Source organism: Sus scrofa, chromosome 16, assembly GCF_054392235.1.
Source record: "Sus scrofa isolate SSC_HxYL_T2T_F1_AM1 chromosome 16, Sscrofa_HxYL_maternal_Yorkshire_Landrace_v2.0, whole genome shotgun sequence".
Taxonomy (NCBI): Eukaryota; Metazoa; Chordata; class Mammalia; order Artiodactyla; family Suidae; genus Sus; species Sus scrofa.
Genome location: NC_139398.1, coordinates 82,836,839 through 82,860,528, shown reverse-complemented (window position 1 = coordinate 82,860,528; position 23,690 = coordinate 82,836,839). Strand labels below are relative to the sequence as shown.

The 23,690-nt window shown below is 39.5% G+C and overlaps 1 long non-coding RNA gene across 4 annotated transcripts in view; it reads left to right on the top strand.

Annotated features, from left to right (window-relative positions):
* The window catches only part of LOC110257249 (uncharacterized), an 830,883-nt gene that overhangs the window by 518,783 nt on the left and 288,410 nt on the right, over nucleotides 1–23,690 (top strand). For all 4 annotated transcript variants that reach the window (XR_014831014.1, XR_014831013.1, XR_014831009.1 and 1 more), the window contains one exon: nucleotides 16,633–16,782. This is a non-coding gene — a long non-coding RNA (uncharacterized LOC110257249). Of the gene's footprint in view, nucleotides 1–16,632; nucleotides 16,783–23,690 lie in introns of those variants that run through there.

Here is a 23,690-nt window from a genome sequence, read left to right as displayed (position 1 = left end):
GTTGTCGATTGGACATTTTTCTTCTTTTTTGAGGAAGGCTTGTATCCTGTGAATTTCCCTCTGAGCGCTGCTTTTGCAGCATCCCATGGATTGTGAGTGGATGTGTCTTCATTATCATTTGTCTTGAAGTATTTTTTAATTTCCTTCTTGATTTCTTATTGACCCATTGGTTTATCAGTAGCATGTTGTTTAGTCTCCATGTAGTAAGTTTTTTCTCACTTACTTTCTTGTGGTTGATTTCTAGTTTCATGCCATTGTGGTCAGAGATAATACTTGAAATAATTTCTATACTCTTAAATTTGTTGAGGTTAGCTTTGTGCTCCAGTACATGATCAATTCTTCAGAATGTTCCATGTGCACTGAGAAGAATGTGTATTCTGACTTTTTTGGATGTAATGTCCTGAAAATGTCAATTAAGTCTAACTTTTCCATTGTGTCCTTTAGGATACCTGTTGCCTTATTGATTTTCTGACTAGAGGATCCTTCCATTGTTGTGATGGGATGTTAAAGTCTCCTACTATGATTGTATTCCCATTGATTTCTCCTTTTATGTCTGTTAGTATTTGTTGTAGGTATCTGGGTGCTCCTATATTAGGGGCATATATATGACGATTGTGATTTCCTCTTCTTGAATGGATCCTTTAACCATTAAATAGTGTCCTTGTTTGTCTTTCTTAATGGCCTTTCTTTTAAAGTCTATTTTGTCTGATATGAGTATTGCAACTCCTGTTTTCCTGTCTTGTCCATTGGCATGAAATATCTTTTCCCATCCCCTCACTTTCAGTCTATATGTGTCCTTTGCTCTAAGGTTAGTTTCTTGTAGGCAGCAGATTGAAATTTTTGCTTTTTTATTCAATCTTCCACTCTGTGTCTTTTGATTGGAGCATTTAGTCCATTGACATTTAAGGTGGTTGTTGACAGATAGTATTTATTGCCGCTTTAAACCTTGTTTTCCAGTTGATTCTATGTTTTTCTTTTTCTTTTTTCTTTTTTTGGATTGGATGGTATCCATTTATTTTATGCTTGAGTACTTTTCTTTTCAGTTTTTTTGAATATAATGTTTCATTTTGATTTGTGGTTGCCCTGTTTTTTAAACATGTTAAGCCCTTCCTATATCTGCTTGCTTTTGCCTGATAGTCATATAGGCTCAGACACATCATTAAAATAATAAAAAAAGAATCTATGTTGTCTTACTTTCCTTGCCCACATTATATGATTTTGATGTCTTTTTTTTTAATTAAATACCTTCATGTTTAGATCTGTATGCTGGCTTATTTAAGTGATTGCTTTCCAGTTGTGGTTTCCTCCATCCTAATTCTTCTTTTTCTCTTTTCTCTCTCTCTTTTTAATTTAGAGAAGACCTTTCAGTATTTCTTTCAGAATGGATTTAGTGTTGTTGTACTCTTTTAGCTTTTGTTCATTGTAGAAATTCTTTATTTCCCCTTCTAATTTAAATGATACTCTTGCTGGATAGAGTATTGTAGGTTGCAGATTTTTTCCTTTCATCACTTTAAATATATCTTGCCACTCCCTTATGGCCTGTAGTGTTTCTGTAGAGAAATCAGCTGACATCCTTATGGGGGTTCCCTTATAATTAATGCTTTGCTTTTCTCTTGCTGCATTTATAATCCTCTCTTTATCTTTAATTTTTGTCATTTTTATTACAATATGTCTTGGTGTGGGCCTGTTTGGGTTCAGCTTGTTTGGAGCCCTCTGTGCTTCCTGTATCTTGACATCAGTATCCTTTAGATTTAGAAAGTTATCAGCCATAATTTCTTCAAATACATTTTCAATGCCCTTTTCTTTTTCTTTTTCTTCTGGAATTCTTATTATGCATAAATTGGCCCACTTTATATTATCCCATAGGTCTCTTATATTGCTTTCATGTTTTTTCATTTGGTTTTCTGTCGGCTGTCCTGATTGGGTGATTTCCATTATTTTATCTTCCACATCACTAATTCATTCCTCTGCATTATTCATTCTGCTCTTTATTGCCTTAAGCTCAATTTGTATCTCTGCAAATGAATTTTCTAGTTTTTCTTGGATCCTCCTTATATTTTCTATTTCCTTTCTAAAGGAATCTACATTACTGTTACTATCCTCTCTTACTTCCTTCAGTATTTTCAATACCTCCCTATTGAACTCAGTGTCTGTCAGACTGCAGAGGTCTGTTTAATTGCTGACTGCTTTAGGTGAATTTTCCTGTTGCTTTAACTGGGACTGGTCTCTGTGCTTCTTCATCTTGCTTGTGTTTTTCTTTTTCTGCGAGATTAGGGAAGCCAAAATGTAGTCTTGTAAGGCTACTTCTATGCAAGAATGCTCCTTTGTATTTTTTGGGGGAGGTTACTATTTATTTTTGGTGTGGGAGTTTGAATATTTGCTGTCTCTTTCTTTGGTGGGAGCAGGCTGTTGTTCCCAGGATGCTCAGTGTGTTTTCAGGGAGAAGCAGGCAATGGGTAGGGCCAGCAGTCACTGCCTGGTCCTTGGGCTCTCAATAGCAGCAAGGACCTGCAGGAAGGTGGCACAGAATACTCCTAGTTGCAGGGCCCTGGGTAGTAGTAATAAGCTCTAGGCAGATCCTCAAGGTGACCAGAGCATTTGGCAGTTGCAGCAGCATTGTGTGTGAGTTCCCAGGGGAGCGAGAGAGCAACAGGAGCTTGTGTTTGATTGCAATGCCATCCTCTGTAGTGATTGGAACCACAGGTGGTCACTGTTCAGGGACCCCTAGTGGGAGCAGGCCATGACCATCTCTAGAGTCAGTGATAACTGTGGTGGTTTGCCCCCACCACCTGTAGACCATGCATGAAGCAACCTGTCTCACTTAGCCCACATATGAGGTGTTTTAAAGGGTGCTCCTAGTTGCAGGATCCTGGGAAGTGACAGAGATGATGTGTGTGGGTACTGCCCAGAACGTTTGGCAGTAGCAGCAGCAGGGTGGGTGTATTCCCAGGGGTGTGAGAGCACCAGAAGGTGGTGTTCAGTCACAATGCCTTCCTCTGTAGTGCCCTTTAGGTGAATGGGGCTGCAAGTGATTTTTGCTCAGATATATCCATTGGCAGTAGGACACACCCACCTCTGGACTCAGGGATAATTGCGGCGGTTTGTCCCCACCACCTGAAGACCATGCAAGAAGCACCCTGTCCCACCTAGCCCATGCAGGAGGTGATGCACCAGTTGTTCCTAGTTGTAGGGTCTTGGGAAGTGACAGTGACCAAGCATTTGGGTATCACTCAGAGCGTTTGGCAGTGGCAGATGCAGGGTGGGTGTGTTCCCAGGGGTGTGAGAGCAACAGTGTATGGTGCTTGGTTGCAGTGCCCTCTTTTTTTCTACTTCGCCAACCCCTGAGGTGACAGGAGTTGCAGGTGGAGCCTCAGTGGTGGCAAGCCACATCTCCCTCTGGCCTCTGAGATGACTGCTGCAGTCTGTCCCTGCCACCTGTGGATCATGCAAGAGGCACTACATCACACTTAGACCCCTTATGCCCTTAGACCACACAATAGGTGCCTGGCCACTGGTACCCAGCACAAGAAGCACCTTATCTGCCCTAAACGAGCAAGAGGCTTCTTGCTGCCCCATAGCCTCTGCAGAGTCGCCTCACACTCTAAGCCCATGGGCATGCGCATGCAGGTTCAGGGAGTTTTCCTATGGCAGTCCACCCCTCCTCCTCTCCCCTCCCCAGCAATGGTGTCTTGCCTCTCGTGTGGGTCCGGAACTTCTCCCACGTTCCCTCTGCCATGGTGCTCCTCTCCTTAGCATGTGGTGCACTGCTCCCCTCATGCCATCTCCAGTTTTCTCCCTGGGACTGACCTCCGGAGCCTAAGTCTTAGCTCCCAGCCCCTGCCGGAGTGTCTCAGGCTATGTGTCTGGGCTGGTGGTTCAGATAGTGTGTGCAGCTCTCACTCTGCTTTGCTGTTCTCAGTCCAGCTGCTACACTTTTCTAGGTGACTTTGAGGTCCCTCCAGCTCGGCTGATCTTTCGTCAGTTAGGTGGTTTCTCAGGAGGTGGGTTCATTTTCTCCTTCACAGCTCCCTCTCAGGAATGCTAGTCCTGTCTTGATTCCTTTTCTCTTACTTTTTTTCTTTTGTTCTGCCCAGTTATGTCAAGAGTTTCTTGCCCTTTTTGAGGTATAAGTTCTGCTAGCATTCAGTTGATGTTCTGTGTGAGTAGTTTTACATGTAGATGTGTTTTCTTGATGTGTTTGTGGGAGAACCTGTGCATTACCTCTTACTCCTCCGCCATCTTGCTCCGCCCCTATATTTGGTTTTTTAAGGAACCTCCATATTGTTCTCCATAGTGGTTGTACTAATTTATATTCCCACCAAGAGTGTATGAGGGTTCCCTTTTCTCTATACCCTCTCCAGCATTTATTGTTGATAGGCTTTTTGATGGCCATTCTGATCCATGTGAGGTGATCCATTATTGTAGTTTTGATGTGCATTTCCCTAATAATTAGTGATTTGAACATCTTTTCATGTCATTTTTCATAATTTTCCAAAAGCATCCAAAGAATAATAAAGGTATTTCAATTTAGGAGTAGGAGAAAGTAAAAGTAAAGTCTTGTTGAAACATTGGCATCATGTAGAAGGTTTCTGAATTTGCTTCCCTGCATGGATGCACTGAATGCATAACTATATGTGAGCCAGTTCCAAATCCAGAAACTAGTTGAATGATTCCCACATGTTGGGCATCTTAGAACATTCCTCACATCAAAATGAATAGGAAATGTTGAGACACATTCTCACCATCAACCCCATCCCTGGCACAGTACCTTACATTTGGGAGGAAACCCTCAACTCCCAGCTTCTTCCTGAGAAGAAAACTATATGGACCGTACACGTAGCACCAAAACTTTCAAAGTGGAGGAACAGTCTCCCAAATCGCCCAGCTCTGAAAGTCGATGGGGCTTGCATTCATAATGGCCCATGGATGATAGAGAACAAAGAAGCATTTGTTAAATAAGTGTACAAGCACTCCTTGTAGCCTTTTCCCCTGGGCTCAGTGCAGAGGGAGCAGCCAAAAATGCAAATTCATTGCAATCCCTATCAAAATTCCAATGATGTTTTCCAGAGAAATAGAAAAAATAAATTCTAAAATGTGTATGGAACCAAGAAAGACCTTGAATAGCCAAAGCAATCTTGAGAAAGAACCAAGTTGGAAGCTTCATACTGTCGGATATCAAACTGTGGAAAAAATAGAAAAATAAATATTTGTCTCTGTATCTTGTTCCTAGAAAAGAGATCCTAACACCCCTATCTTGGTGCTTTTTGTAAGTGCTAAGAACACTAGAAGAATCTTTTGGTATAATATTTGGTTTTTGACCTCGATTCCTAACAAAGACCTCCCAAGCCCCTTGAAATTTCCTCCTTGATAGGCTATATATTTTTTTTAATGAGGTGACTATTTATAGGCTCCTGAATAGGTTCAAGATGGAGGATGGCCACTAGAAAGACCAAATCATAATTAGAAATGTGGAGTTTTCATTCCCACTCCCATCTTCCAAGAAGGGGAGTGGAAGTGGAGAATGAGGTAATGATCAGTCATGCTTTTGTGAGGTAGCATCTATAAAAATCCCCAAAGTACAGGGTTTAGGTGGGGTTCAGATTGCTTCCTGATTGGTAAACTTGTGCAGGTCAGGGGAGAGTGGCATACTGGGAAAGACAGCTCTGAATCCTTCCCCACATACCTTGCTCAATGAATGTCTGCAATCTTGCTGTTTTTAAGTTAAATCCTTTTATAATAAAACAGGAATATAGTTAAATTATTTCCCTGAGTTCAGTGAGCCACTCTAGCAAATTAATCTAACCTTAGGAGGGGGGCATAAGAACCTCTGATTTATAGCCATTTGTTAGAAGTACAAGGAACAACCTGGACTAGTGATGGACATCTGAAGTTGGAGATAAGTCTTGTGGTTCTGAGCCCTTAACCTGTGGGATCTGATACTATCTCCAGGTAGTTAGTGCCACCATTGAGTTTAATTATAGGGCATGCAGCTGATGCTGCTTATTTTAGCTTGCTGTGTGGAAAATCAACACATTTGGTTTCAGAAGTGAAGTGTGGTAGAGTTGGGTGAGTAAAGGAGAACTGAAGGAGGAGTTTTTTGTTTTGTTTTTGTTTTTTGTTTTTCCTGCTCAGAAGATATATTACAAAGTTATAGTTATCAAAACAGTATGGCTTTGGCATAAAAACAGACTCAAAGATCAATGGATCAAAATAAAGACCCCAGGAACAAGCCCATGCATGTATGATCTATTAATAATTTTTGGAAAATATTCTAAAAATATACCATGGGGAAATATAATCTCTAATAAATAGTGCTGAAAATATTCTAAAAATATACCATGGGGAAATATAATCTCTAATAAATAGTGCTGAAAAGCTGTATATCCATATGTAAAAGAATAAAATTGAACCCCTATCTTACACCGTACCTAAAAATTAACACAAAATTGATGAGATTTGAGTGTAAGACCTGACACCATAGAATTTCTAGAAGTAAACATAATGGATAAACTCCTTGAGTTTAGTCTTGGCAATCATTTATTGGTTTTAATATTAAAGGCAAAGTCAATGAAAGAAAAAATAAACAAGTGGTACTACATTAACTTAAAAAAGCTTTTGTTAAGGAAACCATCAGCAAAATAAAAAGTCAAACTATGGAAACAGAGAAAATATTTTCAAACCACTTATTTGATAATAAGTTAATATCCAAAATGTATAAGGAACTCATACAACTCAAGAGCAAAAAACCCAAATAACCCAGTTAAAAAATTGACAAAAGGTCTGAATAGAGTCTCTTTTTTCAATGCTAATAGACATATCACTAATCATCAGGTAAATGTAAGCCAAAAACCACAATGTGGTATCATTTCATACCTGTTATGATGGCTATTGTCAAAAAGATAATAACTGCTTATCTAAGAATAAGGAGAAAATGGGACCTCTTGTGTAGTGTTGGTGGAAATGCAAATTGGTATAGTCACTATGGAAAACAACTAAAAATATGAGAGTTTAAGAAACTAAAATTACAAGCATATATACACAATGAAATATTATACAGCCTTAAAAAAAAGAAAATCCTGCCATGTGCAATAACATGAATGACTCTGGGAGACATTATGATAAATGAAATAAACCAGATGGAAAAAGGAAAATACTGGTATCGTATAGGTATGGAATCTTAAAAAAAAAAAAAAACAAAAACGTTGACCTCATAGAAACAGAGTAAAATGGTGGTTTCTAGGGTCTGTGGAATTGTGGGGGAGAGGTTGGTAAAAGGGTGCAAACTTTCAGGTATAAGATAAATGGGGTCTGAAGATCTAGTATAGTACATGGTGACTATAGTGGACAATACTGTATTGTATAAGTGAATTTTGTTCAGGGCAGAACATGTGTTCTCATCAAAAAAAATACGTAACATGATGGGTATGTTAATTACCCAGATGATGTGAATCCTTTCCTAATGTTTATATGTATCAAGTCATTATGTTGTACACTTGAAGTATATTATGATTTTATATTTCAATTATAAATCAATAAAGCTGGGAAAATATTTGCATAATTAAGATTGACTCAGCTCAGAGTAATGTTGGGACTTTAGTAGCCCGGGCTGGTGAGAAAATACGGACTTAGTCTGGGTAATTGTTTAATTTGTCATACCCAAGAAACAGCTTCAGGCTAGAATAAGACCAGTGTCCACCACTTAAGGGAATGCAACATAAGCAAATCTTTTTATTGTCCAAGAACTGAACCCATTCAAGATGTCCAAGTAAAGGAGAGTTTACAGGAGCATTTCACAAAAATGAAATACAACTATATACTTTGACCCTTGAACAACATAAGTTTGAATTGTTGGGTCCAGTTATATTTGTATAAATTTGTGGATTAGCACTACACCCTTCTTGGTAGGTTGAATCTTCTGATAGTGAACCACAGATGCAGAAGGCATACTGTGCAGGTAGATTTTCAACTGTGTGGAGAGCTGGTGCCCCTAGCCCCTCCATTGCTTTAGGGGCAACTGTATTTTTTTCCACAAAGGCATATACTTTGCCGAACAGGTCCTAAGGACTGAGGTTCCTCCTCTATCTAGTTTGCTCTCCCTGGAACATTAAAGAATGTTGATTGGCTTCTCCCTGTAATACAACTTTCTAAGACAACTTGTCATTAAGAATGATTGAAAATGACCATCACATCCAGGACTCCATGATTCCACGTGATCTTTCTGTTTAAACATATACCTGTGTCTGATTAGGGTTTTTTTCCCCTTTGTTTAAATTCTCCAGGAAGATCACCCATTATCTGCTAGCATTGAGTGGCTTGGCTTTCCTTATGTTGCCTTTTTTGTGCATTTTAGGCTGTAGAGTTGTCTGTGACTTGTAGTGGATTACATGTTAAAAGGAACCCACTTTTACTCCTCAGTGGGTTGGGAGGGCATTTCTCCGAGGAGGGAATGTGGACTTACTGGTGTCCCAACTTTATCTTCCATAGTGAGACTCAGCAGGGCCTCTTTTTAAGCAGTGATGTTACCCTGAATCACAGAGGTGTCATGTTCCTTCCCATCTCGTATATGTTAAGGCTGAAACTAATGGCTGGGAGCTTGGGTAACAAGACCATCACCAGAACAAAGAGATTGGCATGTGTGTGGTCAAGGCTCCAGTCTAATACGCTCTGGTTCAGAAACGGATCCCACTCTCAGAATGGGAGTAGGTGTGCAAATTAGGAACCAAGTTAGAGGTGATGTCACATGGACGGGCCAACGTACATGTGTTATAAGAAGGCTTATGACTTAGAGTAATGACAGCAAAAGCCATGCGATGCATCAAAATCACATGGGGAGCTTAATTTCAGGGCACATGTCCAGATCTATTGATCTTCTGGGAGAATTCTTTCGAAAAGATCAGGTAGAAAAGCGAATGATGGGTCAGGTTTGCACACCTCAGATTTAATAGGCCCTGAGCTACCTGTACATACTAGATTCTGAGCCAGCTTATGACAGCAAGAGGCCAGGTTTTCTCACTTGTAATCTAAGACTCCTTCCTTCCTATCCTTCTGCTGCCTTGACAGTTGAAGAAGTATATCTCAACATTCTTTTATATTAGAGCAACAGGATTTGTCTTGGGTGACCATTAGCTTTTAACCCATATGATCAGGTTAGGTGGGACTTCGGTGGATATCTTGAGATTGAATTTTGTGTTTCGTGTGTTTTTTTTCCATATAAGTTAAAGTATAGTTTCTTTACAATGTTGTGCCAATTTCTGCCACACAGTCTCTGTCTCTCTCTGTGTATGTATACACACACATATACATTCTTTTTTAATAGGATAGACCATGATGGAAAATATTGAGACTGAATATAGTTCCCTGTGTTATACAGTAGGACATCATTGCTTCTCCATTCTAAATGCAGTAGTTTGCATCTACTAATCCCAAGCTCCCTGTCCATCCCACTCCCTCCTCTCCTCCCTCCTGGCAACCACAAGTCTCTTTGCTATGTCTGTGAATCTGTTGTGGACATAGGTTCCTTTGTGCCCTGTTTTAGATTCCATATACAAGTGATATCATGTAGTATTTGTCTTTCTGACTTACTTTATATGACAGAGATTGAATTTTGAATCTATGTCCAAAACAAATGGGCTGTGTCAATCAAAAAAGTTAGATTTTAATAAGGTATTTTTCAGTGACATACAATGACAAAGGTTCGTTTCTTACTGATGTTAAATAGCTATGTTGGGCTTCCTGGGGCCTCTCCTATGAGTTTCTCTTAACTCCAGGAACTAGGCTAGTTTCTGAGAGGGAAAAGAGAGCATGGCAAACAGACCTTGGCTTTTAAAACTTCCGCCCCAGAGCAGCACGCATCAGTATAGCTGATATTTCATTGGAAAAATCAAGCCCTTCCTTCACATAGGCAGGGAAGTATAGTCCACTACAGGCTTGAAAGAAGAGACCCATTCATAAAACCAAGCACAGGGATTTTGGCTTGTTGTCTGCCATGTATCCTGTATTTAGAACAAGGCCTGGCACATTGTTGGTGCTTAAAAATATGCACTGAATAAACAAATATGAGGGAATAAATGTGGAAAGTAAACTAACAATCCACGTCACCCAGGATTAACCTTAGCTTCTGGACACAGTTCTAAAATTAGCTTCGTTGAGACATTTTAGGAGGTAACTCCAGAAAGGAGTATGTTTTGGAAAATTGCCTTTAGTATAGATTATTCATGATTGGAAAACCCTGAGCTTGAGGAGGATCTGGGCTGTATGAGTCCCTAGTTGCATTTTATATTGATATAGGGTTCATATTTCATGTTTCTGCAAGGGTATTGGGGATGTAAGTTTGAATAGTTCTCAGATTCTCAGGATATTAAGGTGTGGGGGCTGGGGTGGGTGGGGTCATTTAGAGATTTCACAATAGAGCTGAGAGTAAAACCACCCTATCGGTAATTACTGTCACGGGGATCCCTTTTAACCAAAATGATGATTCCTCTTGGGATGAATATTTGTCCTTCCATGAAATGGCCAAAAGATTGCACTTAAGTGACTATCCTGGGTGGCCTGGCTCCCAAATCCATAGGCACATTCAGATGAATGGCCGCTTCCATTTCCCTTTGTCCTCGGTAAGCATGGTCCTCAGAGACACTTTATGCCAAGAGAGCCAATGTTTTCAGGTGCCCCTTCCATTTCTCGGACGTCTAAAACCTACCTATAATTTGGGTAATCTGTACTTGATCATGGGGAAGATAATGAGTAGGAAAAATTGAGGGAGCCGGGGTCAGAGTTGCTCGGAAGCAGACTGACTTTTCACATCCGGACAGAGAAACTGAAGAAATGGTGTCAATGCCTCCAGTTCCTGACAACCTCAGTTCCAAGGAAGCACAAATAAGGAAGTTGTACTTTACTATGAAAAAAGCAACAGAGGCAGAGGCTCTGGGGCCAAGGGTGTAGCACAGTTGTTCAGCATGTGATAGTACTTCTTAAAGTAGATTTGTTGATCAAATGAGATAGTTGATGGAAAGGGCTTAGCATGGTATCTGCGTGGGGAGGTGGTCAATAAATGTTAGTTAAAATAATTATTACTGTTATAAATATGTATGACATATTTTTTTGCCTTTTTTTTTTGGCATTTCTTGGGCCACTCCTATGGCATATGGAGGTTCCCAGGCTAGGGGTCCAATCGGAGCTGTAGCTGCCGGCCTACACCAGAACCATAGCAACGTGGGATCTGAGCCGCATCTGCGACCTTCACCACAGCTCACGGGAACGCCAGATTGTTAACCCACTGAGGAAGGTCAGGGATCGAACCCGCAACCTCATGGTTCCTAGTCAGATTCGTTAACCACTGTGCCATGACGGGAGCTCCTGTACGACATATTTTTAAAAAAGTTACTGTTAGTTTCATCATCTCCTTACAGGTTCTAGCTCTTCTACTAATTGTAAACATGTCTTCCACCACTAGTTAAACCTTTGCTGAATCTTCCTCACCTTCTACATGACTGTTAAAAGGGTTATGAAGTGAGGTGTCTATAAGCATTTAAAAAATCCAATGAGTTTTTTTATCTACTTGTTTTTAATTGTGGTAAATGCCGTGGGACATAGCACTTAGTATTGAAACCGTTTTTAAGCACACAGTTCAGCAGTGTTAACTATATTTATTATATTTGTAGAATGTTTTCATCTCGAAAACCTATACTCTGCCCCCATAAAACAACTCTCCCTCCCTCTACCTCCTTCCTCCCCTCCCCCAGGCCCTGGTAACCCCAATCCTGCTTTGGATTCCTGAGTTTGAATACATTAAATAGAAGTGGAATCATACCGTATTTATCTTTTTGTACTAGCTTATTTCACTTGGCATAATGTCTTCAAGTTTAATCCATGTAGCCAGGGTATCAGAATTTCCTTCTTTTTTAAGGCTGAGTAACATTTCATTGTGTGTATAGACTGTCTTTTCTTTCTTTTTTTGGTAAGAGTTTTATTTTTTCTATTATAGTTAATTTACAATGTTCTGTCAATGTCTTCTGTACAGCAAAGTGACCCAGTCATATATATATATATACACACACACACACATATATGTTCTTTTTCACACAGGTATCTTCCATCATGTTCCATCACAAGTGACTAGATCTAGTTCCCTGGGCTATACAGCAGACCTCATTGCTTTCTACTCCAAAAGCAATAGTTTGCATCTGCTAACTCCCCCATCCATTGATGGACATCTGCGTTACTTCCGCCTCTTGGCTATTGTGTGTCATGCTGCAGTGGTAATGGGCGTGTGCATGTCTGTTTGAGATCCTACCTCCAGTTCTTTGAAATAAACACCCAGAAGTGGGTAAATTTCAATCAGTTTTACAAAGGGTATGGTTTTTCCTCATCATTATCGCTAACAGCCAGTCCCAGGACCCAAGAGGGATTTTTACATAGACTTTTAGGGCTCCTTTTCTGCTCCTCCCCTTTCTCTGCACCTCAAATCCCAGTCATCATAGCAGCAGTAAACTCTGCTCTTTTCCCTCAACCCAGCAAACTGTTGCTGTCTCCCTGACTCTTTTTCTCTGCATCACAATTTGGAAAATGCCCTCAAGAGGAAACTGGTATAAATGGGAGGGTTTTACCTGATGTGAATCCCTTCTCTTAAGGCTCATATCCTTGTATTAGTAATTGTATATATTAAGCTTTTAGAGAGGAGATTAAATCTGATACCATCTACTCCACTGAGGAAAGAACTAGAATTTATCCTAGAAGCTTTTGTAGGGGAGATTTAATCTGATGTCATCTACTCCATTTAGGGAAGAACTAGAATTTACCCTAGTTTTTGTGATGCTTCCATTTTATTCTGCTGGGTGAGGAAACAAACCAACCCCCCCCCCCCCCCAGTAAACAGACAGATTAGAAAATATCACAACATGTGATACATTCTATGAAGAAAAGCAAAGAAACAAAGGCCACTGAAATAGCCATGAATGGTGGAGAGGGAGTTCAGCATTGGAGGATACGGTGGCCAGAGGAGGCTGCTATGAGTTTTAATTTGAGATTTAAATGCTGAGTAGGAGCTTGCTTATGTGAAGTAGAGGTAGGAAGGAGAACAAAGGAGCTTTCTAAATAGAAGTATGGATTCTGAATACGTGATGTTGGCCCAAATTTATGGTGCACCAATGAGAGCTAGAGTATTGCATTTAATCAGAGTGTCATGTCTTTAAATAGATTACTCATTACAACTCATACTAGGAGGGAAGGGTCTGGAGATCTTGAAAAGGGAAGGATAAGAAAGTCAAAGCTATGGCTGGGGATTGAGTATAGGGTAGCATTTGGGAGTGTGACGGAATAAGTCCAATCTTCAAATACCCAAAGAACTATTGTGGGGAGGACAGGTGATGCTCTAGCACATGGGTTGGCAAACTCTAGCCCGAGGGCCAGGTCCAGCCACATAGTCTGCGAGCTGTGGATGTATCTTATGAATTTCTAACTGATTACATTTTAAGTGGTTATATTTGTATTTGCATAATAACCTCAATTGTACTGCTTGGCTCACAAGACAAACTATTTATTATCAAGTTCTTGAAGAAAAATTGTGCTGACCCCTTGTTTTGTCTAGGGTCAGATGATGCTCAGAGTCTAAGATTGTCTTTGCCAGTATTTTACATAATACAACTTCACTGTGAAAATTATAATGTTTCAAGCCAAGAACACAGAGAAAAATGTCTAAGCCAATAAAGAAATAATTAACTCCAAACCAACAGTAGATTAATTACCATACTATTCCAGGCAAGAGGAGATGAAAGGAATAAAGTCCACCTTCGGTTGAGATAAGCCTTTCTACCAGTTGGTTCTTGGGGAAGGTGGTTTAGCCAACTGAGAGCTGACATCTTGCTGTCAGCACAAAAACTGAAAGTTACTAGTTGGTAGTGCATGTTGCTAGGGAAGAGTGGCACCATTGTAGACAGGCAAGATGATCTTCAAGGAGCCACCTCAGAGCTTTCACAGCTGCCGGTAAAAGAAGCACCTTTGTGGAGTTCCCAGTGTGGCACAGTTTGGTAGAAGATCTGGCATTGTCCCTGAGGCAGCTTGGGTTTCTGCAGAGGTGCGGGTTTGATCCCTGGCCTGGTGCAGTGGGTTAAGGATCCATAGCATAGATTGCAGCTGTGAGTCAGATTCCATCTTTGGCCACGGAACTTCCTTATGCCACGGCTATGGCGAAAAAAAAAAATCACCTTTACCATGGCAGGAGCTAATGCCCTAGGGTTTTCAGAGAGCTATTTGATCAGCATAAGGTTACTTTGCCCAGGGCGAATGTATAGTCCTTACAGACTCTGAGTATTATAATAGAATTGTGCCCACCATAATGGCTTCCTCATACATTCTTATAGATAAGCCCCAGCTGAGCTACTGAGAGCTTATTGGTAACCAGAGATGTGGATGATGGCATTTTATGTCCAAACAATAACTTCATTATTGAAAACAACTTCCCTCTTAAGAACAACTTCATTTTTGTCATGAACAAGTGGATTTGACATCATACCAAATGACTACACACAACCCCTGCTTTAGTTCAATTGCAGGAATGTCATTTGCTGTAATGAAAGAAATGAGCTAGCAAATTTGGCATCAAAAATTCTCTGAAGGGAAACTATTTTCCTGGATGGGGTACTGAAGGGATCTTCCTCACAGGCCTTCTCCTTGCTCCACATCACGGAGGGTAGTTTTCCATTTACTCAGCCCATGCATGAGAGGAGGTCGCTTGGCTTCTTCAGAAAATTGAGGTGGCCCTGGGCCAACTGGCCAAGAATTCAATTCTGTGAAACTGGATGGTTTTCTATTTGGCAGAGACAGCAGTTCAATTTGAAAACACCTAATTAGTGACTGTAACTAATACATCATTCCCCTGAATTAAATTATCATCTGTTCTAGGTCACCAACAACTAGGGGAAGACTAGCTTATGGTATACAATAAACTAGGTCAATCCCTCAGAAACTATGCCATGGGCCCAGTTACTTCAAAAGGAAAATCCTAGTTTTGTAGCAGTCTTTCCCAATAAAAAACCACCCTGGTGATGGAACTTCCTGGAATATCATATAGACATCATTCATTTGTCTGTTTATCTGAATAGGGACTCAGTCTAATGGAGAGACAAATAATAGCAAGCATAAGAGATATTCACTTTTGAATTATTAGAAAGGAAAGAAGTTTTTCTTGACCCTATTGGGGTCCTTGACCATGTCTGAAAATTAAACTAATAAATACAGATTAACAGGAGAAACAAATTCACCTTTTACTGAATTTTACATGTATCTGGGAGTCTTCACAAGAGAATGAAGATCCTAAAAAATGACTAGATAAGGAAGATTTTGTCTTTTAGATAAAGAGTATGTTTGTGAAGAATTGACGAGACCGAAGGGGTTTGCGCTAGGGATAGTCCAGCTAGGACTCGGTAGTGAAGAGGGTTAGTTTAACAAGGCTGAGGTGCATATTCCTCAGGGCTGATAAGAGTCTGTATCTGGAAGAAGAAGTATTTATATTCTGTCTTTCAGACAGAAAAGGAGGAGTTTTTTCTGTGTTTACTGCTTCTTGATGGCCTTCATACTAAGCCAATTTTACGTTAAGGAGGCAAGTTTTGGGGTGACGTAGTCTGGTTTCCTTCCATACATATATAACACTATGTCCAGAGGCTACAAAACATAGAAGAGGCAATGTAGTTTTACTCTGAGGACAGCCAAAGAAAATTTTCAGGAGAAGATGGCACCTGGAAAAAAATCTTAAAAGAATGGTTAGAGGTCACTCAAACGAAGGGAATGGGGAAGCTGTGGCAAGTCTGTGGGTGGGAGGATTGAGGCAGTATGGAGGCTGAGCCATGAGAAAACTGAAGCATTTAGAAAACTTTGGAAAATTGTATATGAATAGATCAGAGAGGGGAGACATGAGGGTAAAGTGTCAAAAAAAACATTGAAGAGCCATGCTATACTAAGGATTTTGATGTTCACTCCAAGGGCAATGGAAAGCTACTACAAGATATTAACAGTGACATGATGATATTTGAATTTAAAAAAATCTTTCTAGTAGCATAGTGGGGCATTGAGTGGAGCTGAGTCAGACCAGAGCTGGAGAGATGGGTTACGATTGCTGTTGGAGTTAGCCAAGTGATAGGTGACAGTGACGTAGACAGTAGTAGGGATGATGAGAAGAGGGACATGAAATGCAAAGACCGAAGAACAGGGTTATTTATGGCTTGGATGTATGCGGTAAGTGAGAGAAGAGGTAAGGATACTGTTCAGATCCATCTTGAATGAAATGACCACTACAGGACAAAAAATTAAGTACAAAGGAAAGGATGTATAAAGCAGTATAAAACGGTAGTGAGAACTATGGGAGCATGGGCTGGGGAATTGGGGAAAGCTTCATGGAAGAGGGATTTTTTGAGATAAGTTTTGAAAGATGGGTGAGTTTTCATAAGGAGAGTTGATTGTCCTCCTTTTGAGGATGATATTGTTAGCAAATGCTTGGAAGAGCGCATAAGGGAGTCATCCTTTGCTTTCATAGGCAGGTAAAGATTTGCAATTTATGGTGTTTATTGCCATTTATCTTCCTTTTTGACTGAGACAGTGTTTTCATGGGAACAGCATGGTAATTGCATAATCTCTTTTTCAAAGGTGAAGATGCTGCCTTGGGTAAAATGACACTTACAAGCTCCCCATTTTGTAAAGAGAAGGACCATGGCTTGAACCCGCATAGCACCAAGTACAAGGCAACATGAAGCTGGATCCAAATGGAAGGTCACTCAGTTGCTGCTCACCTGTCAGGTAAGGACTGCAACAGAAACGTGTCTCTCAAACAAGAGACATTTTGGCGAGAGGATCCAGTCATGCTCTAAGTGTATATCCTGGAGGGACAAACCTGAAATTGAAATAGCAAAGTGAGAATTGTAGAAGAACTTCCAAGGACACTGTGAACTGACCAAAACCACTGAAAGGCAGGACTGACCTTCCTTCTTTTATTCCCAGGGAACGGTAGCTTGCATGTGGCCATTTGGAAGGGTCATGTCATAAATCCAGATATTATAGTTATTATGATTCAATATAATTTTATTTTGTTCCTCAAATTATTCCATCTTTGGTCATTGTGAGCTTTTTAAGTTGTCTCCTGGGTTATTTTGACATACATTCATCATTGTGGGTATTTATATATAAATTAGTACTACCTTATTATCAGATGTTTAAGGCTCATCTTACACATTTCCTGCTCCAGTCCTAGAATCAGCCATTTTTACAAAAAGGCTTAGTTGGTTCTCTGTGTATGTGTGTGCACACACATGTGTGTGTATATTAGAACAAAGATCTGGGTGTTAGATATGCTTTTTGCAACTAGAGTGTCATGGCTTAGGAAGTCTCTGCTGACAGAGCATGGAAATATAGTAACGTGTATATACATATTTATAAATGTTTCTGCATTTAACCATCTATTTCAATATTAAGGTAAGTAAGATTTCATCTTTGTGTCTCTAACTCTAATCTGTTTCTACAAGAACCACTTTAGCTTCCTCCCCTTGCTTATGTGTAAGTTCAGACTTAGCATTAAAAACATGCCTTCCACCATCTGTTACTCAATTCCTTAATTGTCCCACTCTGATATACCTGTGTAATGGCTTCAGAGTTGACTTGTTAACTCCATGAGGGAAAAAATTATCAGCTAGCGTACAGTGCATATGTGTAGTTCCTTTTGCCTTTAATCTTATAGGTTCCATTAATTTCCAAAGTTAGGTTTATTCCATTCCCGTGAGTGAGGGGCTTCATATGTTTGTGCTACACGGATTCCTTCCTTGGTCACATTCTGCATTTCATCCTGAGATTCCCTGATTTTAGAATCTTTTTTAATTGTGTATATTAGGTTTACTCATTGTGCTATAAAGGTTTTTTTTTTTTTTAGGTTTTGACAAATGCAAAATGTCTCATATTTATCATTACAGAATCATACAGAATAGTTTCAGTAACCTAAAAAAAATCCACTCTGCTTTAACCTCCTTCTTCAACTCCTGGAAACCCTGATTTTGCCTTTCCAGAATGTAGTATATATTGAGATCTCCAAGAAATCCCCAGGTTTGATGATTTGCTAGGAAGATACGTATATGGTAGTACCTCATTTTCATTTGCATTGCCTTTTTTTTTTCTTTTAAAGTTTTATTGAAATATAGTTGATTTGCAATTTTTGGATATCTGCTATACAAAAAAGTGATTCAGTTATACACGTATCCATTCTTTTTTGATTCTTTTCCCATATAGATGATCACAGAATATGGGGTAGAGTTCCCTGTGCTAGAGAGCAGGTTCCCATGGGCCAGTCATTCCATATACCACAGTGTTCCATTTGTATTCTCTTAATAATAAGTGATATTGAACAATTTTTCATGCCATCATATATATTCTTTGGTGGAATGCTATTTCACTTCTTCTGTACATTTTTAATGAGGTTGTTTTTTTCTTATTGATGAACTTAAAATTTTTTGTATGAATTTTAAATAGAAGTCCTTTATTAGATATGTGTTTTACAAATATATTATCCTAAGCTTGTCTCTTCATTGTCTTAGCAATGACTTTTATGGAGCAGAAGTCTTTAATTTTAATAAAATTAAACTTAACAATTGTTCTCTTTTATAATCATATTCTTGATGTTGCATTTAAAATCTTATCACCAAACTCGAAGTCACCTATATTTTCTTCTAGAAGTTTTAAAGTTTTAGTTTTATACTTCGATGACCAACATTGAGTTAATTCTTGTGTAAGGTATAAGGTCTGTGGGTAGGTTCATTTTTTATGTATACATTTCCAGTTATTTCAGCCGCATTTGTTGAAAAGACTACCCTTTCTACATTGAACTGCTTTTGTGTCTTTGTCAAGAGCTCTTTGATTATATTTGTCAGGGTTTATTTCTAGGCATTGTGCTCTTCCACTGACCTATGTTTCTGTTCTTTCATAAATAGCACACTGTCTTGGTCACTGTAGTTATAATATCTTGAAATAAGGTGGTATATATTGAAACTGTTCTTCTTTAGGATTGTGCTGGCTATTCTACACCTGATGACTTTCCATGTAAACTTTAGAATTAGTTTTTTGACATCTACAAAGTAGCTTCCATAAATACTTTTTAAAAGATTATGTGGCTTCTTAGAAACACTAGTATATTAGTGTGAATTTTGAATATCTAGGAAGAATATATACTTTGCACAACTTCCCAAGATTATTCGACTTTAATATTCCTTTTTCCCTGGACCTACATTGCATGACCACAGAGAAAATTCCTTTCTCAAAAAACAAAACACTGAAGCTTACAGGGGAGGAAGTGTCTTGCACTAGGCTAAGTTAATAATTTTATTAGGACTGAGGCCTGGGTTAGAAATGTGTTTATTTTGTGGCTATAATTATATTTTGGTCAGTTCTGACATATATCACCACTTTCAGATAATTTTATAAATTAATATAAAAGCTCAGTGGAGCATAATGTAGGGATTCCCTGGCTTGAAAGATTTCAGTAATTCATGGTAGATGAATTATTTTTATCCAACTTTTACTCTAAAATAATAAAGAGTGATTAATGTTAAAATGTATTTTTTAATCAAAATTTTTATTAAAATTTTGATATGAAATTTTACAACTTAATATTAAGGATAATAAAATTATTAAACAGCATAGTTACTATTTTATTCTATATTTCTATTGTCCATTGACACCCATTCAATAAGCAATGAGACTGTGAGGGGTCACATTTGTTGAATGCTTTAAATGGTTGTGGATTAAAAACACTAAAGTGGGTCTGAAGCTTATCAAACTTATTGGCCTTAGAATTCATTCCCTTGACTTTACTCATTTTCCTAAGCATAATGGGACTATGGTTTATTACCCTGTCCACTGAAATAGAGCTCTACTAATGAGTGATATTTGGAGGCTTTCCACAAAAGTGTTCACATTATTGGCCCCTCAATTAAGTGTTGCTTTTCTGAAGCTCTGTGAGCTTATTCAAGCACTACCGAAGGATTATTGCCGTCATCCCTAAGGACCCTGGATTTTTTTTTTTAATGGAAGTGGCAAAGTGACGCCTCTCTAACACCTCAGTTTTCTTCTTGGTTTAGGTCTTTTTACTCAAGTTGGGGCAACCTGGGAGATAGTACCAATTGTTGGTTCTCTTGGTAGACTTATAGTTTTATTTATATATCCAGATTAATAATACCTAATCATTTTATGAGTGTGCCTTCTCTAGTGGGTTGAATGGTAGCTCCCCTCAAAAAAGATATGTCCAAAACTAAACACCTAATACTTGTGTATGTGGTCATATTTGGACAAAGGGTCTTGGTAGATGTACTTAAGTGAAGAATTTCAAGATGAAATCATCCTGGGTTATCCAGGAGGACCCTAAATCCAATGACAAATGTCTTTATAAGAGGCAGAAGAGGAGGAGCAGGGAGAAGAGAGGAGAGATCCATGTGCAAATGAAGACAGAGGTTGGAGTTGCATGGACACAAACCAAGGAATGCCTGGAGCCAACAGAACCTGGAAGAAGCAAGGAAGGATTGTCCCTGGGGGCTTCAGATGTCACCTTTGCTGACACCTTGATTTGGACTCTGGCTTTGAGATCTGTTAGAAAATAATTTTTATCATTTTAAACCACTCAATTTGTAACACTTTGTTGCAAAGTACTTTTCCAACTTGAGCTTTGAAATATTCCAGGAGACATTGTGGCAACTTAAGGTTTGTCTCCCCAAAGGGATCATAAGGTTTCCCTCAGAGATCTATGAGGGCAACAGCTGCATATTTAACTCATCATCCTGTCCACATGCATGGATAGCTAATTGGGATAATCATAAGTATGACATTGTGATTTATAAGAAATATATATTTGGTCATTCAGATAACCAAAATATACTTCTCACATATATTTGGTCTTTGTCCAAAAATTTTTTTCTCACAGCTCCTAAAACCCTTGGAATTTCCTGTAATAATAGCAATAAAGGTATGTTTGGTTAGGTTAATGAGGTGACTTTTTGAAAGCCTAGCCTAAGGATGAGGGACTGGTTGCCAGGAGAAACAACCTTGTGATTGAAGGGTTGAAAATTTCAGGCTCTCCCTCTTCCCCCACACCTGGGGAGAGGAGAGAACTGGGGGGGGGTGGAGCTGGAGGTTTTAATGGCTTGTGATTAAATCATCCATGTACCTGTAATGAAACCTCCATACAAACTGTAAAGGAGAGGGCTTGGAGAACTTTTGTTAGGGCACCATTGACTGAAATTGCCCACTTTGGAAGGCACAATAATAGCTGCTTGCATGAGTTGTCTCACAACAGGAGGCCCTGATAGGGAGCATGATGCTGCCCTGAAAACTAAGCTAGAGAATTGGGGAGGGGTCACTAGGAGTGAGGAGACCACCAACCTCCCAGAATCTTGGCGCTGGAATCCATCTTGGCTGAGAGGCGCACTTGGCACCAAGAAGGATCCTGAGCCAGACCACTTGTGGGCCAAACAAGATGATTGGCCAGAAACACCCTGAAAACTAACCCCCCCATAAAACCAGAGACTTCAACCCACATGGCATAGCAGCTCTCCTGGGTTCCTTCACCCTACTGCTCTCTGCCCAGGTGCCCCTTCCCAATAAAATTTTCTGCTTTGTCAGCACGCATGTCTCCTCAGATAGTTCATTTCTCAGTGTTAGACAAGATCTCATTCTAGGTTTCTGAAGGGGTCCCCCTTCCTGTCACACCTTGGGGTCGGTGAACACGTGAAGGTGATAGGATGATAGCTAATGACTGCCTGGGAAATGTGTGGAAGCTCCTCGCCCTTTCCCCATGCCTTGCTGTAAGCATCTCTTCTGTCTGGTTGTTCCTGAGTTACCTTCTTTAAAACAAACCAGTGGATTACAAACAAGTAAGTGGATTGTTTTTCTGAGTTCTGTGAGCTGCTCTAGTGAGTCAATCACACTCAAGTTGGTGGTCTTAGGAACCTCATATTTATAGCTAGTTGTGCAGAAATATACAAGTAACAACCAGGGCTTTTGACCAATGTCTGAAGTGCGATGGTGGTGGGGGCTGCCTGGTAGGACTCTACCCTTAACCTGTGGAATCTGATGCTGTCTCTGGGTAAAGATGGTCAGAATTGTGTTGAATCATAGGACACCCAATTGGTGTTGTGAGAATTTCTTGTTGCTGTGGGGTGGGACTCCCTCCTCACCACACGCATTGGCATTGGTGCCGGAACCTATTTATTTATTTATTTATTTATTTTATTTTTTTTAATTCTTTAATTTTTCTTATTATTTTCCCACTGTACAGCAAGGGGGTCAGGTTATCCTTACATGTATACATTACAATTACATTTTTCCCCCACCCTTTGTTCTGTTGCAACATGAGTATCTAGACATAGTTCTCAATGCTATTCAGCAGGATCTCCTTGTAAATCTATTCTAGGTTGTGTCTGATAAGCCCAAGCTCCCGATCCCTCCCACTCCCTCCCCCTCCCATCAGGCAGCCACAAGTCTCTTCTCCAAGTCCATGATTTTCTTTTCTGAGGAGATGTTCATTTGTGCTGGATATTAGATTCCAGTTATAAGTGATATCCTATGGTATTTGTCTTTGTCTTTCTGGCTCATTTCACTCAGGATGAGATTCTCTAGTTCCATCCATGTTGCTGCAAATGGCATTATGTCATTCTTTTTTATGGCTGAGTAGTATTATCCAGACAAAACTCTACTTAAAAGAGACACGTGCACCCGCATGTTCATTGCAGCACTATTCACAATAGCCAGGACATGGAAACAACCCAAATGTCCATCGACAGATGATTGGATTCGGAAGATGTGGTATATATACAACGGAACCTATTTAATAGATTCTCATAAATATTTTGCTGAATGAATGGATACTATAGAAAGGTTGAGTTCCCCGACATCAGAGTTGAACAGCCCTTGAGAGATTAATCTGACGGTCACAACTGGCTGATCGGAAGAGCGAGTTCCAGAGAAGGGAAGTGAGGAGCTCCACTGGTGCAGTCAGCATGGTGCTTGTACAGAAAAGGGAAGTGACTTACCTATGCGTTTTTAATTAATTTATTTAGAGTACCCAATATTTATTTATTAGGGCCATGGGAAACAACCCAGCAACCCATGGATAATAAAATACTCATGTCTATAAGTGGCCGATTTTACTTGTACATGTGAACTGTATATATTATTTTACATAATGCTTCCATTTAAAAATTTCCCCCCAAGCACTTTGGGAAAAGATTTAAAATCTCTCCTGATCTTAAGTGTCTGAGTGGCTGAACACAAGCTCTAAAATAATAAAATAGTAGTTTGTGTAAGCATACCTTTGAAATACAAAACAGCATTAGGTTTTATTCATTGCTTTCTCTTTATCTTCATGATATCATTACTTGCACTGTTGAAGTAATCTAGTAACTGTCTCCCTTTTTCTAGTTTCTTTCTACAATCTCTTTTACACATGGACAGTTGAATCTTCGTAAATACCACCTTTGATACCGTGTTTCCACTACCTAAATGCTTTATTCTATCTTAGGCTAGGGCCAGTTTGGGCTCCCATTTGGAGACAGTCTTTCTAGCTTTATTCCCACCTCCTACTTACTAAAAGTGCATGAAGATCCTCCTGATCCCTAGAACAGTGTTTCTCAAACTTTAATGTGCATAAGAGTCACTTGCAGGATCTTGATACAATG